At 37.3% G+C, this 13,967-nt stretch overlaps 1 long non-coding RNA gene across 1 annotated transcript in view; it reads left to right on the top strand.

Annotated features, from left to right (window-relative positions):
* Positions 1-13,967, top strand: part of LOC134735855 (uncharacterized) — a 168,242-nt gene that overhangs the window by 94,547 nt on the left and 59,728 nt on the right. The window contains exon 2 of the long non-coding RNA XR_010119392.1: positions 10,859-10,943. This is a non-coding gene — a long non-coding RNA (uncharacterized lncRNA). The remainder of the gene's footprint in view (positions 1-10,858; positions 10,944-13,967) is intronic.

Raw genomic sequence — 13,967 nt, 5'->3', positions numbered from 1 at the left:
TATATACTACATTTTATCAGTCCATCCATTGATGGACATTTGGGTTGCATTCACTCCTTGGCTATTGTGAATAATATTGTTATAAAAGAGGATGTGCCAATATCTCTTTGAGACCCTGCTTTTCAATTCTTTTTTTATATACGCAGAAGTGAAGTTGCTGGATCATATGGTAGTTCTAATTTTAATTCTTTGAGGAACCACTTGTTTCCACTGTGGCCACACCATTTTACATTCCTAACAATAGTGTTCGAAGGTCCCACCTTTTCACCAATAATTTTTATTTTATCGGATTTTCCAATAGTAACCAACAGTATATTGTACTTACAATAAAATATTATTCAGCCTTAAAAAGAATGGGAATTCTGACACGTGCTACAACATTAATGAAACTTTAGGACACTATGGTAAGTGAAATAAGCCCGACACAAAAGGATAAATATGGTATGATTCCATTTATGGGGTGTGGAATCTCAATGTAGAGAAAGCAGCATTCCTAAAAAGAAACAAAATAAGCCAGACACAAATGGACAAATATGGTATGATTCCACTTAAATGAGGTAGTATCTCAATGTGGAGAAAGCAAATTCCTAACAAAAAACATCCTGGAGAGAATAAGCAGAAAATGGGCTCTGGTAAGTGCCAAGGTAGTGCATTAGGCAAAAACGGCATAGCTTGCCCTTGGAGATTTCAAAGCCCAATAGCAGAGTGTTGTGCTGGACCCCTGTTAACTTCAGTAGAGATGGCACCAAGTTCAGGAGGCCAAAGAAGAGACCCAGAGCCAAGAAATGAGATACAGGATTTTATTAGTGGGAAGCTTACAAACAGGGCAGTCCAGTGGCAGCGGGCTGGACAGGAGAACCACAGTCACTTGCAAAAAGCATGCAGTTTATATAGCAACTTATTACCCTCCCCTTAACAACCTCCACCTGGAAACCTTTAACCCAAAACACGGGGCCTCTATGCCTTGTGTGGCCCCCATCCTACGGGATGGGCAGAGGGCTCCAATGTTCCTCATAGATAAGACACAAACCTCTGGGTTGTCCACCCTCAGATTCCTTAGCATAAAACGCAGAACACACATTCATGTGTGTCTGTCATATGGGGTCATTCTCAGGGTATGCTTAAGCTAAGTTATTGCTGTCAAGTACATCTACCATACAGAGATTTCAAAAGGAAAATAAAAAGTTGAGCTCTGTCTTACTGACAACTTTTGGTTAATCACAGCCACTCATTTTCACCTGACCCTAACTCCCACAGATAGTCAACAACTCTTAGAGAAGGATTTGGGATTAATTCCAACTTATTTCCATAGCAAAGAAAACATGTCAAATCTCCTAAGCAGTGGGTGAAGATGACAATCATGATTTTCAAGTAGTATTGTGTTAAATTCCTACTTTTGAAAGTTTTGCATATTATTTTATCACCTCAACAAAAGAAAATCCTAGGTCCTTTAAGGTCTACAGAGGGTAAATATATTGCTCCGTTGCCCCAAAGTGGAAACATAAATGAAGGGAATTATGAATTAAAATTATATCAGTTATTGATGGAATAATGCTATACACACACACACACACACACACACACACACACACACAGACTGAATTCACTGCCTTAGAACAAAAATAATTTACTGATATTGATAAGACTTAAGTCAGCTGGGGCATGTCTTCAGACCGGACTTTGTTGGACACGCCTGATTCAGGCTGTCACAACTAGAGTGGGCCAGGGTATACTCAGGTGTGGGTGACTTATGCTTCTTGGACAAATGGTCTTGCCAGGGCCTGTACTGCTTGTGGCAGTAGCAGAGGCAAGACAGCAAGCAGAGGCGTGCAATGCTCAGAACTACCATGCTGACACTCATCAAGGGACACTGGCCAAAGAAAGTCCAACTCAAAGTCAAAGGGTGGGGATGAACAATGGCAAAGGGGTGGGTGCATGGAAGAATGAAGAACAGAGGACATTCATTCATTCAATCAACTACTTTAGCTGCCATTTCTTGGCCATTCTCTGTTTGACTCCACTGTGGAAACTAAAAGTTGAGCTCCATGCTCTGTGAATTCTAAGTCAAGAAGAGAGGTTGTTCCAGTCTGCTCTGCTATACTTTCATAAGCATTGTCCCCTCTGCTGCTTAGGGCATCCTTTTTCTGACCCATCATCATAAAACTGAAGTTGCCCTCAAAATAATTATTGACTCAAACAGAACGTAGAAAATCTTAAGCTGTGTGCAGAGTAGTAAATGCATCTTCTCTTCTTTTAGAAACTTTTCCAGGGAAGCAGATACTGTGTGTTTATCTAGGCCCAAGCTTTTTTCTCTGCAGTACCGAGCACCACAAACAGCAGCCTCTATTCATCAGCAACTACAGAGGAATCTTCTAAATGGTGAACTAGTCAGCCAAGATGTATGGAAAAGTCCATGTGTGACTCATTTTCCAAATAGAATGTACATCATTAGAACAATGCAAATAAATTCTCACAATTGTCCTTAGTCTTGGGATATGTGTGTAGAATGTGCTGGTTTAGCAGAAGAATTCAAATTAATAGATGTGACCTTCCAGTGACTTAGCCCCACATTCTCATAAATTTGTTTTATTTGCTAATAATGCTCCAGGGAGAGATACTCTGAAACTTTCCAACATGAAAACTCACAAATTTGGCATGATTTTATAATTCTAGGAGTCTATTAAAAATAAAATAAAAGCAAGATTGTAATTTACCAGGGTGCCTTTGTGTTTTGGTGATGCTTGGAAATTATTCATAATATATATTTTGGAATTTAAGTCTCCTTTTCTTCCAAAAGCAAATTCTTTGGTGGTGTTATTAAACATCACATAATACCCTGACAAATTGTTGATGAATGCTGCCTGCAGACCCAGCTGTGCGAACAGCATTGCTGGTGGGAAAATGAGAATGTTTTCTGATGCCTTATGGAACCCAAGCAGCAAAACTAATATTTCTGTGTTCATTTCTTTCTATTTTCTTCTGTTGTGCATGATATTGGAGGCACAGCAGCAGGAATTTGACAGGAAGGGAATATTTAAAACACAGACAAAATGTCTCTGTCCTCTCTGGCATGTCGGTGCATTTGTGAGAATCTGTCAGCCACTGGCATCAGTCTTCATCTTCGGGTTCACAGTTTTGTTCACACTTCCTAAAATAAGCTAATATACTTGATACACAGCACATTAAATTCTGCAAATGGCACTTGGTTGAACTATAATATCTAGTGAAGCTTCCCTCCCCAAATGCAAGCTGCCTGCCTTCAGGAAATCTGTTCGTTTTCTTCATGTTCATTTCCAATATCTTACACAATACTCTTAAAATATTCCTTGAATAAGTAAGTGATGGCTACATTCCACACCTCCATTCTGAAGCTATGTCGCCTGTTCAGAAAGCTTGGCCATGTGATGAATCACTGGAGAAAATGTTCTTACATTTTACCTGGCGTTCAAGACTGTCAACATTCTAGCTGTGCCACGCCTATAATCACTATTCGCTGGGTGCTAATCTATGAAAACAGTATCGGGTCTTGGTGTTGTCACATTTAGTCCTTGTTCAAATAACAACTCCACTTACATTGATTGTGCTTGTTTGAGAAAGTTATCAGCATCTTGCATCTTCAGTTTCTTCATTCATTAAACAGAGACAACAATAACAAAAATTGTATTTGGTCATTGTGAGGAATAAATGTATGACTATGTGCATAACCAGTGTGTGGAATAGATAGGTATAAATGTGGCCATAATCAAAATTCAATTTTACTTGTTTTCTCTTGTCCTTTTAAAATATACTCACTGGGAGTCATCTTCTTTTGTTCCCTATTAAGAGGAAGGTGATGGTCAAGATTTCGAGATGGTCAAGATTTATTCAGGGAAAGAGTTAAAAGACTAGTTACGAGAATATGACACAGAGCCATCAACTCCATCTTCCAACTACGGGGAATCCATTCTGGAGTTCCACGGCTCCCCTTAGATCACCCGTCACTAAGCTTGGCTGAGGACGTCATCATTGTTTATTTCACAAAATTATCTCTCTAATCATCTTGACCCTTTTTATAATTTTCCTTAGATCATCCATCACTAAGCTTGGCTGAGGACCTCATCATTGTTTATTTCACAAAATTATCTCTCTAATTATCTTGACCCTTTTTATAATTTCTAAATGGGATAATGGGTTCAAGAGGTATGCAGTGGTTCTGGATCCTTTCCTTTGAAAATCTCCATAAGCAGTTTACACTCATTATAGTATCTGTTATCCATTCTTTGGGCAACTCAGGGAAAAAACTAAAGCATTATTCAACCTTGTTACAACATAGCAACTTTCATTTTGTAAGTTCTCCAAAAATCTCAGTCATCATAATTAATGTCCTCAACAACTCTAAGGGAAGACTCTTCCAGTCAGACTTTTTCATTCCTAAGCACCCATCCCAGTTCTTTTTATATTTTCCTAGGTTAAGGCTCTTTTGCTTATCCCACATTCCTTTCCCAGAACTTTTTTCCAATTCCTCTGGGCCTAACCAAATGCTACCTGTTTCAAAACACACAACCTCCCCAAACTAAAAATCACTCCATTCATATAATAACCTGGAAGAATCCAATATTAATGACAAACTTTTTATATTTCTTCAATCACCTATTTACTGAATAAACATTAATTAAGCACTATCTAGATCACAAACATTGAGAAAAATGAAAGACAAGACACAGACCCATGCTCCAAGTCGCTTACATTCTAACTGAGAAAAAAAAATGTGATTTGAACACAATGCTAGGACTGACATGATAAAGGAGCTAGTGGAAGACATCTAACCAAAGGCCTAGTAGGGTATGGCTGGAAAAAGGGTTAGAGAAATAAGTGTCAAGGAATTCATAGAAGAGTGTTCACTTGAATTGAATCTCCAAGGATAGAATGCAGTCAGCCAGATAAAATGGAGAAAAGGGTTCCAGCTAAGGAAGGCTGTGTTGGCAATTAATCTATATTAATGTAGATTATCTCAAACTGCTATTGATTTTTTTCTTTTTCTAACTTTTATTTCACATGAGAAAAATTTTATCTCATTTCGTTCATTACAAGGATTTTCCCACTAATAGGGTTTTTTTTTCAAAGAGAATTATAATATACCCTGTACATCTCTAGGAATGATAATTTTATTGACCCCAAATGAGAAGGACTTCTATAAAAAGATTCCTACAGTGTTTCATTCATGTTATTAGTGGGCTGTGATTGAAAGCAGAAGCCTGAGACATTTTGTTCTATGGAGTGAAGATCCATTTAGCTCACCATTATTTATCACCAGAATCCAATACCATGCCTGAACCAAGATTGTCACTGGAGAAATATTATGTGACTGAATAAATCAGTAGTAAGTAATTTGGCCCCTTGATGAATGCATCTGCTGACTAGAAAATTCCGAGGCTTACCTATACCTGGGTGTGTCATCTTCTCAAGCACTAGTATAACCTGTGTATATAGCAGAACTGTATTTTCTAGCCTCATTGTAGTTAGACTGTTAACAATGTGACTGAGTTACAGCCAAGAGAATATAGGCAAAATGGTGAGCATCACTTCCAGGACTGAATCATACATGTCCCCTTTGCACAATTTTCTCTTTTCTCTTCTTACTCTGCAAGTCTATGGAGGTCACATGTTGAAGATGATGGTGATTCCAGGTGGAAGGAACCTGGGGTCTCTGAATAACTACATAGAGGACATCCCCACCTACTCTTCCATGTCAACCAATAAGTCATTAGAGAAAAGTACATAATGCCTGTTCTCAAGATGATAAGGCATGTAGATAATTTTGAAGCATTTAGTTTTAAAGATGTATCTTTATCCGAATGCATGATAATGAGTATCTTTCATCTGTGGCAAGTTTATTTGCCGGAGTGATATGATGTCATCTTATGAAATAACTGCATTCATCAAAAATGAGTTGATTTAAAAATATTAAATATGTGGATGTGATACGAATACAGATAAGACAAAAGAAAAGTTAAGGATGGAATTCCAGAAAGTATTGCATTAAAATAGTATAATTTTGGACATCCCTGGCTGTATTGGTCGCTGTGATGTCTGAGACCACTATTCATGTGGGTGGGCAGAGACCTATTCTTCATGAAGAAGGTGTAGATGCCAGAGTACAGTGAGAAAAACAGGAATCATACAAGGAGTTTTAACAGAATTTAATACAAGGAATTTACTTAGAGGGTATGAGAAAATTGAAAATCTAAAGGGGACAGTGAAGCAATACAGGCATATTAAATGCACCCATAAGAAGCAGGAGGTACAACCATACTGTCAGGGCTAGGAGATTACAAGAAAGCTATTGGGATTACAAGAATCTAGAATCTTTGAGATGTAGCCCCATGGAGCTAGGACTCAGCTCAGAAAGGCAGGGCTGGCTTGTTCTAGTGCCTTAAAACCTTGGCAAAGGGCTCAGTAGACATTTTACCATGCTAGTCATTCTTTTTTTTTTTTTTTTTTTTTTTTTTTTGAGATGGAGTCTCACTCTCACTCTGTTGCCCAGGCTGGAGTGCAATGGCATGATCTCAGCTCACTGCAACCTCCGTCTCCCGGCTCCAAGCAGTTCTCCTGCCTCAGCCTCCTGAGTAGCTGGGATTACAGGCACGCACCACCACGCCCAGCTAATTTTTGTATTTTTAATAGAGACAGAGTTTCATCATATTGGTCAGGCTGGTCTCGAACTCTTGACCTCATGATCCACCCATCTTGGCCTCCCAAAGTGCTGGGATTACAGGCGTGAGCCACTGCGCCAGGCATGCTAGTCATTCTTTACTCCAATGGGAAAGCATTTTCTGTCCCACGTGTGTTGTGTTCTTTTATTCTCTCATACCCAAACATATTGAACCAAGAATAACGACAATGAATGTAATATTAAATTAATAATAACGACAACCACATGGACTAAATGTGTCATTTACTGTGCTAAATGCTTTTCACACATTTTCTCATTTTCTCACTTAATATTCAAAATATGTATATGAGTCGGAAATAATTATCCCAGAGCCTAACATTTTACAACTGAGGAAACTATGATTCTAAAGGTGAAGAAAACTGTACAAGGTACCAAAGTTAAAGTAGTGGAACTACGATTTTAAGACTTTATTTTGCTCAGATTCCAAAGCCTCTGTTTTTAATCATTATGCTCCAATGCTTGAATCTTCAATCATAGATTATTAAAAAGTAAGTTATAATATAGCCACACAAGGGAACATTGTATGTCTATAAAAAGTGGTATTACAAAAGTACGATTATTCATGTGAGGGAAAAAGCAGGTTGTAAAAGGGTGTATACGCTGATCACACTTTTCTTCTTTTTCTTTTTTCTTTTTTCTTTTTCTTTCTTTTTTTTTTTTTGAGACAGAGTCTTGCTCTGTTGCCTAGGCTGGAGTGAAATGGCATGATCTAGGCTCAGTGCAAGCTCTGCCTCCTGGGTTCAAGCGATTCTCCCGCCTTAGCCTCTGGAGTAGCTGGGATTACGGGCACCTGCCACTAAGCCTGGCTAATTTTTTGTATTTTAGTAGAGACGGGATTTCGCCATGTTGGCCAGGCTGGTCTCAAACTCCTGACCTCAGGAGATCCACCTGGCTTGGCCTCCAAAAGTGCTGGGATTACAGGTGTGAGCCACCATGCCGGGACTGATCACATTTTTCTTGGAAAAAAAAAAAAACTGTTTATAAAAAAATGAATAAAGGTGATCACTCAGTGAAGGGTTAGGAATATTTATTATCTTTCAGAAATCTATATTTACTTTTATAAAAGTAAGCATGTGTTACACAAGACACCCATTTATACTTTTTTAAATCAATTACTTTTTCATATTACTATGCTGGAACTATATGTAGCCATTTAGAAGCATGCTTTAAAGACATAGTTCATAAAAAAAGAAAGCTTTCATGATAAAAATATATACTTTAAATATGTTCTTCACCATGATTGTTTTGTTAGTTTTTTTTTTTTTTTTGAGACGGAGTCTCGCACTGTCGCCCAGGCTGGAGTGCAGTGGCGCAATCTCGGCTCACTGCAAGCTCCACCTCCCGGGTTCACGCCATTCTCCTGCCTCAGCCTCTCCGAGTAGCTGGGACTACAGGCGCCCGCCACCACGCCCGGCTAATTTTTTGTATTTTTAGTAGAGACGGGGTTTCACCGTGGTCTGGATCTCCTGACCTCGTGATCCACCCACCTCGGCCTCCCAAAGTGCTGGAATTACAGGCGTGAGCCACCGCGCCCGGCCTGTTTTGTTAGTTTTTAAAAGTAAAATATTTAAAGGAAAATTAATACGTGTTGGCAATCTCTGGATACAAAAAGCCAGGTGATTTTAATTTTTTTCCTTGTACCTTTTTAGTTTTATCGTTGTTTTCTAGAATTAACCATAGAACAAAAGTAAGAGCTAGTATTGTGTGTGTTTACCTGTGTATGAGTATGCATATATTTTATTCTAGACAATTTCCTAAATGTTTAGAATAAAACACATAGCTTATATCATTTAAATTTATTATGAGGTAGTTTCCATTTCTACATTTTTTACTTTAGTGTACTGAAGCTGAGATTGTTTAAGTAACATGTTCAAGGTCACTCAGCTAATAGGTAGCAAAGCCAGAATTTTAACCCAGATCTATAAAAACCAAAAAGCAAGACCTTAATGAATACACTGTATTATAATGCTAGTATGTATATTTTTAAATCACCCCACTAACTTAACTGACCTTTTACTCTTTGATGAGACTAAATTGAATTTACCTATATAATAACATTAATTCATCCAACAAATATTTATTAAGTGCCCTACTACATTTGACACATAGTGCCCTAATAGAGAACAAAACAAAACCCACTCTGGTGGATTTTTATATTCTATTGGAAAGTCATAGAAAACAAACAAACAAATAGGTCTGACTCTGAAAAAATGAATGAATGAATGAATAAAACTGGGTAAAAGGCTGTCAAGTAAATATGGTGTTCTGCTTTTTCTGATGAGGTAACATTTGGATAGAGGTCTAAATGCATTGAGGGAAAAGGCAACATTGATATATTTGGGGACAGTTTTTGAAGCAAGAAGAAGATTAAATACAAAGCTCCTGAGGTGGGATCAATAGGAATAGCACCATGTACCCAAACAGAGAGGTTGGTTACAGGTGGGGTGCAGATGAAGTCTTATATACCCTGATAATGACATTGGATATATGAAACGGGAAGTCATCCTAGAGTTGTAAGCCTAGAAAGCATGATTATCTGGTTTATTTAAAATATATTATTTTCAATAATATGAGATTAGATTTTCCAGTATAGAAACAGAGCACGAAGGTTACTCGAAATGTCCAGATAAGAGATGATGGAGCCAGAGGGTGGATGATTCACAGTTGAAGTGTATGAAGATGTTTAGTAAGCAACCTTTTTTCTTTCATTTTTTTCCAGTTTAATAATATAATATCTTTAAACCTTGGATTTAGCCCCGGGGGACTTAAAATGGTAAGGATTATTTTGGGGGAGTCAGGAGGTGAAGTTAAGCTCTAGACAGCATTCTGACGGCAGTGGGTGGTGTAAAAGGTAGTACATCTGTGTCTGTTCAATTATTATACCCACAAATTCACTTCAGATGGCAAATCTACTTTGGGACTCAGTGGATATGGGCTGGGATATACAAATCTACTTAGGAACTTACCAGTTAACAACTACACATATGTATCTACCAAGGATAGCCATTTCATGAGGACTTTCTCATATAGATATAATATATAGACTTTCATATATATATAAACATATATGAGAACTTTCATATATATAAATATATATGAGGACTTTCATATATATAGATATAAATATATATAAGGACTTTCATATATATAGATATAAATATATATGAGGACTTTCATATATATAGATATAAATATATATCAGGACTTTCATATATATAGATATAAATATATATCAGGACTTTCATATATATAGATATAAATATATATCAGGACTTTCATATATATAGGGATAATACCATGTACGATGCACCATGTAATATATAATTCATATATATGAATATATATGTGAATAGCACCATGTAATATATAATAGCACCTTGTAATATATAATTCATATATATGTGTGTGTGTATATATATATATATATATATATGGGTGTTAAATTTTAAATGAACTCTGCTGAACATCATCTGTAATATTTCTCTAGTTAGTAAGCTGAATAATGGTCTATTAAAAATGCACTCTATTCTCTCTTCAAACAAGAACAATTTAATGAGTGGCAGTGGATTGTTTTGCATTTGAAAAATATTTAAGTTGACTTGCCACACTTTGATTTCAGTGCAGGTTGTGTGTTATTTTTGTGTTGTTTCAAACCACACAGGTGTCATTTCTCAAAATGATCTGGAACATAATTACTCATCAATGAGTAAGAAAATTTTTTCTTAGTCCTTCTTTCTTCCTCTACATAAAGATTGACATTCATTTTCATAGAGCACAATTTTGAGGCTTAGATTTTAAGCTTTCTAATTGCATTTGCAAATAAATGTTATGCTTCCTGTAATTGAATAATGGAAACAGGAAATGCTAGTTTATCTCAACAAGATAAGCATCATCATTGTTTTCCTATTTTTCTGGAACCCGTAGGGCCATATTCAGCACTTGAGGTGACTAGCAATACTCCAGCATCTCAATTAAGAAAATGCTTTGAGAGACATTATGAATATCTTCCAATCCTTATTGGTCTAGGTTTTAGATGAGAATCCTGACATCTGTTCTTTGCTGTTCTGAAAGTGCTTTTCTGTAATCATTTGGTCCTTATACCACCTTCAGCATTAGGGAAATGAATTTTACTTTCATATTTTATAGAACTGGGAACTGACATGCTGAGTGATTAAGAGATCGGCCCCAGGTCATGTAGCCAAAAAATGATGGAAAAGAGAGTCAAACACAGGTATGCAGATTGGAAGTTCACAGTTCATTTTGTGCCTCCACTGTCCCTCCCAGTTCGGATGGGGTAGATGCAATAATAAACCAGACTCCTCCAATTACAAGTGACAAACCCAACTCAACCTGGTTTAAGCCAAAAGATGAATCTATAACGTGATGTTGGAGTCCACAAGTAAGACTGCTATGAGACTGGACTTACAGGTAAAACTATGCTTACAGTAGAAAAGACAAGGTAGAAATGCTATCCTCGCAAATCTGTTTCTATCAGCTCTGCCTTCTACTCTGTCAGCTTTAGTTTCAGGCTCCAAGTGGCGGTGTCTGGTCAGTCCAGGGCAAAAGAGAAAACTCACTTTCTAGTAGTTCTAGCATTGTGTTGGTCCATCTTGTGTTGCCATAACAGAATGCCTGAGGCTGGGTAATTTATAAAGAAAAGAAGTTTATTTGGCTTATAATTCTGGTGGCTGAAAAGTTTAAGATTGAGCAGCTCCATCTGGTGAGGGTCTCATGGTGCTTCCAGTCAGGGTGGAAAGTGGAAGGGGAGCAGGTATGTGTAAAGAGATCACCTGGGGAAAGAGAAAGCAAGAGAGAAACCAGGAAGGCCAGACACTTTTTAACAGCTCACTCTCATGGGAACTAATCCATCCCTGCCAGAGCAAGAACTCGCTTACCCCACAAGAAAAGGCTTTGATCTATTCATGGGGGATGCACCCCCATGACCCAAACTGCCTCCCACTAGGTTCCACCTCTCAACATGGCCACACTGGGGATCAAATGTCAACATGAGTTTTGGTGAAGACAAACCATATCCAAATGATTCACTGTGATTGAATGACTTGGATCATGTGTCCACCCTGGACCAATTGCATCATTCAGGAAGATAAAATTACTCTGATTAGCCAGGCCTAGGTCTCCATTCAAACCATGTGGATTGATAATAGAGGACTAATGTTCCCTCCAATAGGCTCAGGGTGCTATTACAAAAAGAAGGATAATAGCAAAACAGATATCCATTACAAACCTGTAAGAATATGAGACAATTTTGTCTGACCTGGCCCTGACATTTTCAGGTTTTGTTTTTTTTTTCTCTTTAACAATTGTGTTAAGTTGTTTTTTAACAATTGTGTTGAGTGTTTCTAAAATTGCAATATGAAAATTTGTAGTTGATTAATTTAAAATGTCTGTTAATAATTTCTGTTAAATGCCTTTCAATTTTGTGTTTTCCTGTCTCTGTCTCTCTAGCAGGCTTCTGGTACATAAATAAATGGCGATAGCATACAACAGCCCCAGCACCAGGCTGAGTGGGTTCAGATCATAGCTCTGTGACTTTTCTTGACTTGGATAAGTTAGTTAACCTCTCTGGGCTCCAGTTCCTTTTCTTCATTTGTAAAGTAGAGATAAAAAAGAATACTCACCTCATGGGATTGTTGGGAGGATCATAGATAATGCCTAGAAATTGTTTGGCATGTGTAAGTGTTCAGCAAATATTCAACCTGATTATTGAACAAATCCCTAACTGATTGGAACAGCTTCTGGAATTTAGGAAGTTATCAGTGAATATTAGTTTTTGCTTTCTTCCCTTCACCCAGCAGCATTTTTGGGGGTCTCAAGAAAGGGTAGATTCAAATGTTCTCTTTTACATTGCTTTCGATTCTCTTGCAATAAATGCAAGATGAAGCCTTTACAAATTGATGTATGTGAAGCCCACACATCTGGCTAGTTGACTATGATTCTAATTGCCCAATCTAATGCTTTTAGAAAATAATCACTTTCTTGCAAAACAAACAAACAAAAAATTTGTACTTGGCCAAAGAGAAATCAATCCTGTGTTCTGAATAGCTGAGTTCTCCTCAACATACAGAGCAATGCTCAGAATGGAAACAAGCATATAAATAACAGCTACAGAAAATTCAAAGCCTAGGTACAGAGCACCTTGATTCAGCACCTCTGGGAAATTAGAAACAGTCTCTTTTCAATTTAGTCTTAAAAAATCAGCTTCATCCACTTTGTTCTTAAGAAAAATGGAAGTTACAGTCAGAATTAAGTTTCCTGTTACCTGTATGAGAGTGACCATTGTGCCTGTTCTTACATGAAGCTGTAAATTTGATTATAAATACTTGCATACAAATGTGAAACAAAAGTCCTGGGGTAGAAGACGAAGCAAAGGAAGTTACCTCCAACTGTCTAAGTCAGTCATATCAATGACCAGCTTGGGATCATGTCATTGACCTTTGAAAATCCCCATTGCCTGCACCACCAGCTACCTCCAATTAAGCCAGGTTTTTGTGTAACTGTGGCAGAATATCAAGTGGATCAGCAGACTTAAAGCAGGAGTTGATGCTGGATGCTCCCATATTAATATGACAATACCACGAATATTTTGGTATTTTTCTTAGTAGTTTATATGTATATATAGAACTTCATGAAGCACTTACATTTTCTAATAGCATTCACTCTTTAAAATAATCACTAAAATGGTTTATCGTGTTCCTTTTTTAAATGTGGAGATGGAAATTGTAATTCAGGGAGGTTTGACTTATGTAAATTTGTGTGGTTTGTAAGCAGTAAGGAAGCCAGGCAAAAACAAACACTGAGTCGGAGTAGTATCATAATTAGGGTGAGTTTGGGAGATGGACTCCACGTATGTGGTCGTATTTAACATTTGAAGGCTGAGTTTCTACCTCCACAAATAATTGTAATGAGACCTGTCAAGGATTAAACCGGATAATACAGGTAGGACATTGATCACAGGGCTTAGCTCACAGAAATGGTAATTGCAATACCATTGCAATAATGGTAGCTTTTAATATTACTATTTTCATTCTCACCCTAGAATTTTTTAAGCAATATATTTTATTTCCTCACAGTCAATACAATACATGTGTAGTTCCAGGCATGAGCATTTTCTGTAGAAAAATCAAAATGATCTTTTCTATTTCCCTGGCAAAATATAGTTTCTCAAATTAGTTCATGATAGACAAAATCTCCAGCACCCATACAACTATTGCATTTGAAACCAGAGTTTTGGGGA

The sequence above is a fragment of the Symphalangus syndactylus genome, chromosome 24, assembly GCF_028878055.3.
Source record: "Symphalangus syndactylus isolate Jambi chromosome 24, NHGRI_mSymSyn1-v2.1_pri, whole genome shotgun sequence".
NCBI lineage: Eukaryota > Metazoa > Chordata > Mammalia > Primates > Hylobatidae > Symphalangus > Symphalangus syndactylus.
This window is presented reverse-complemented; position numbering and strand designations above follow the sequence as displayed.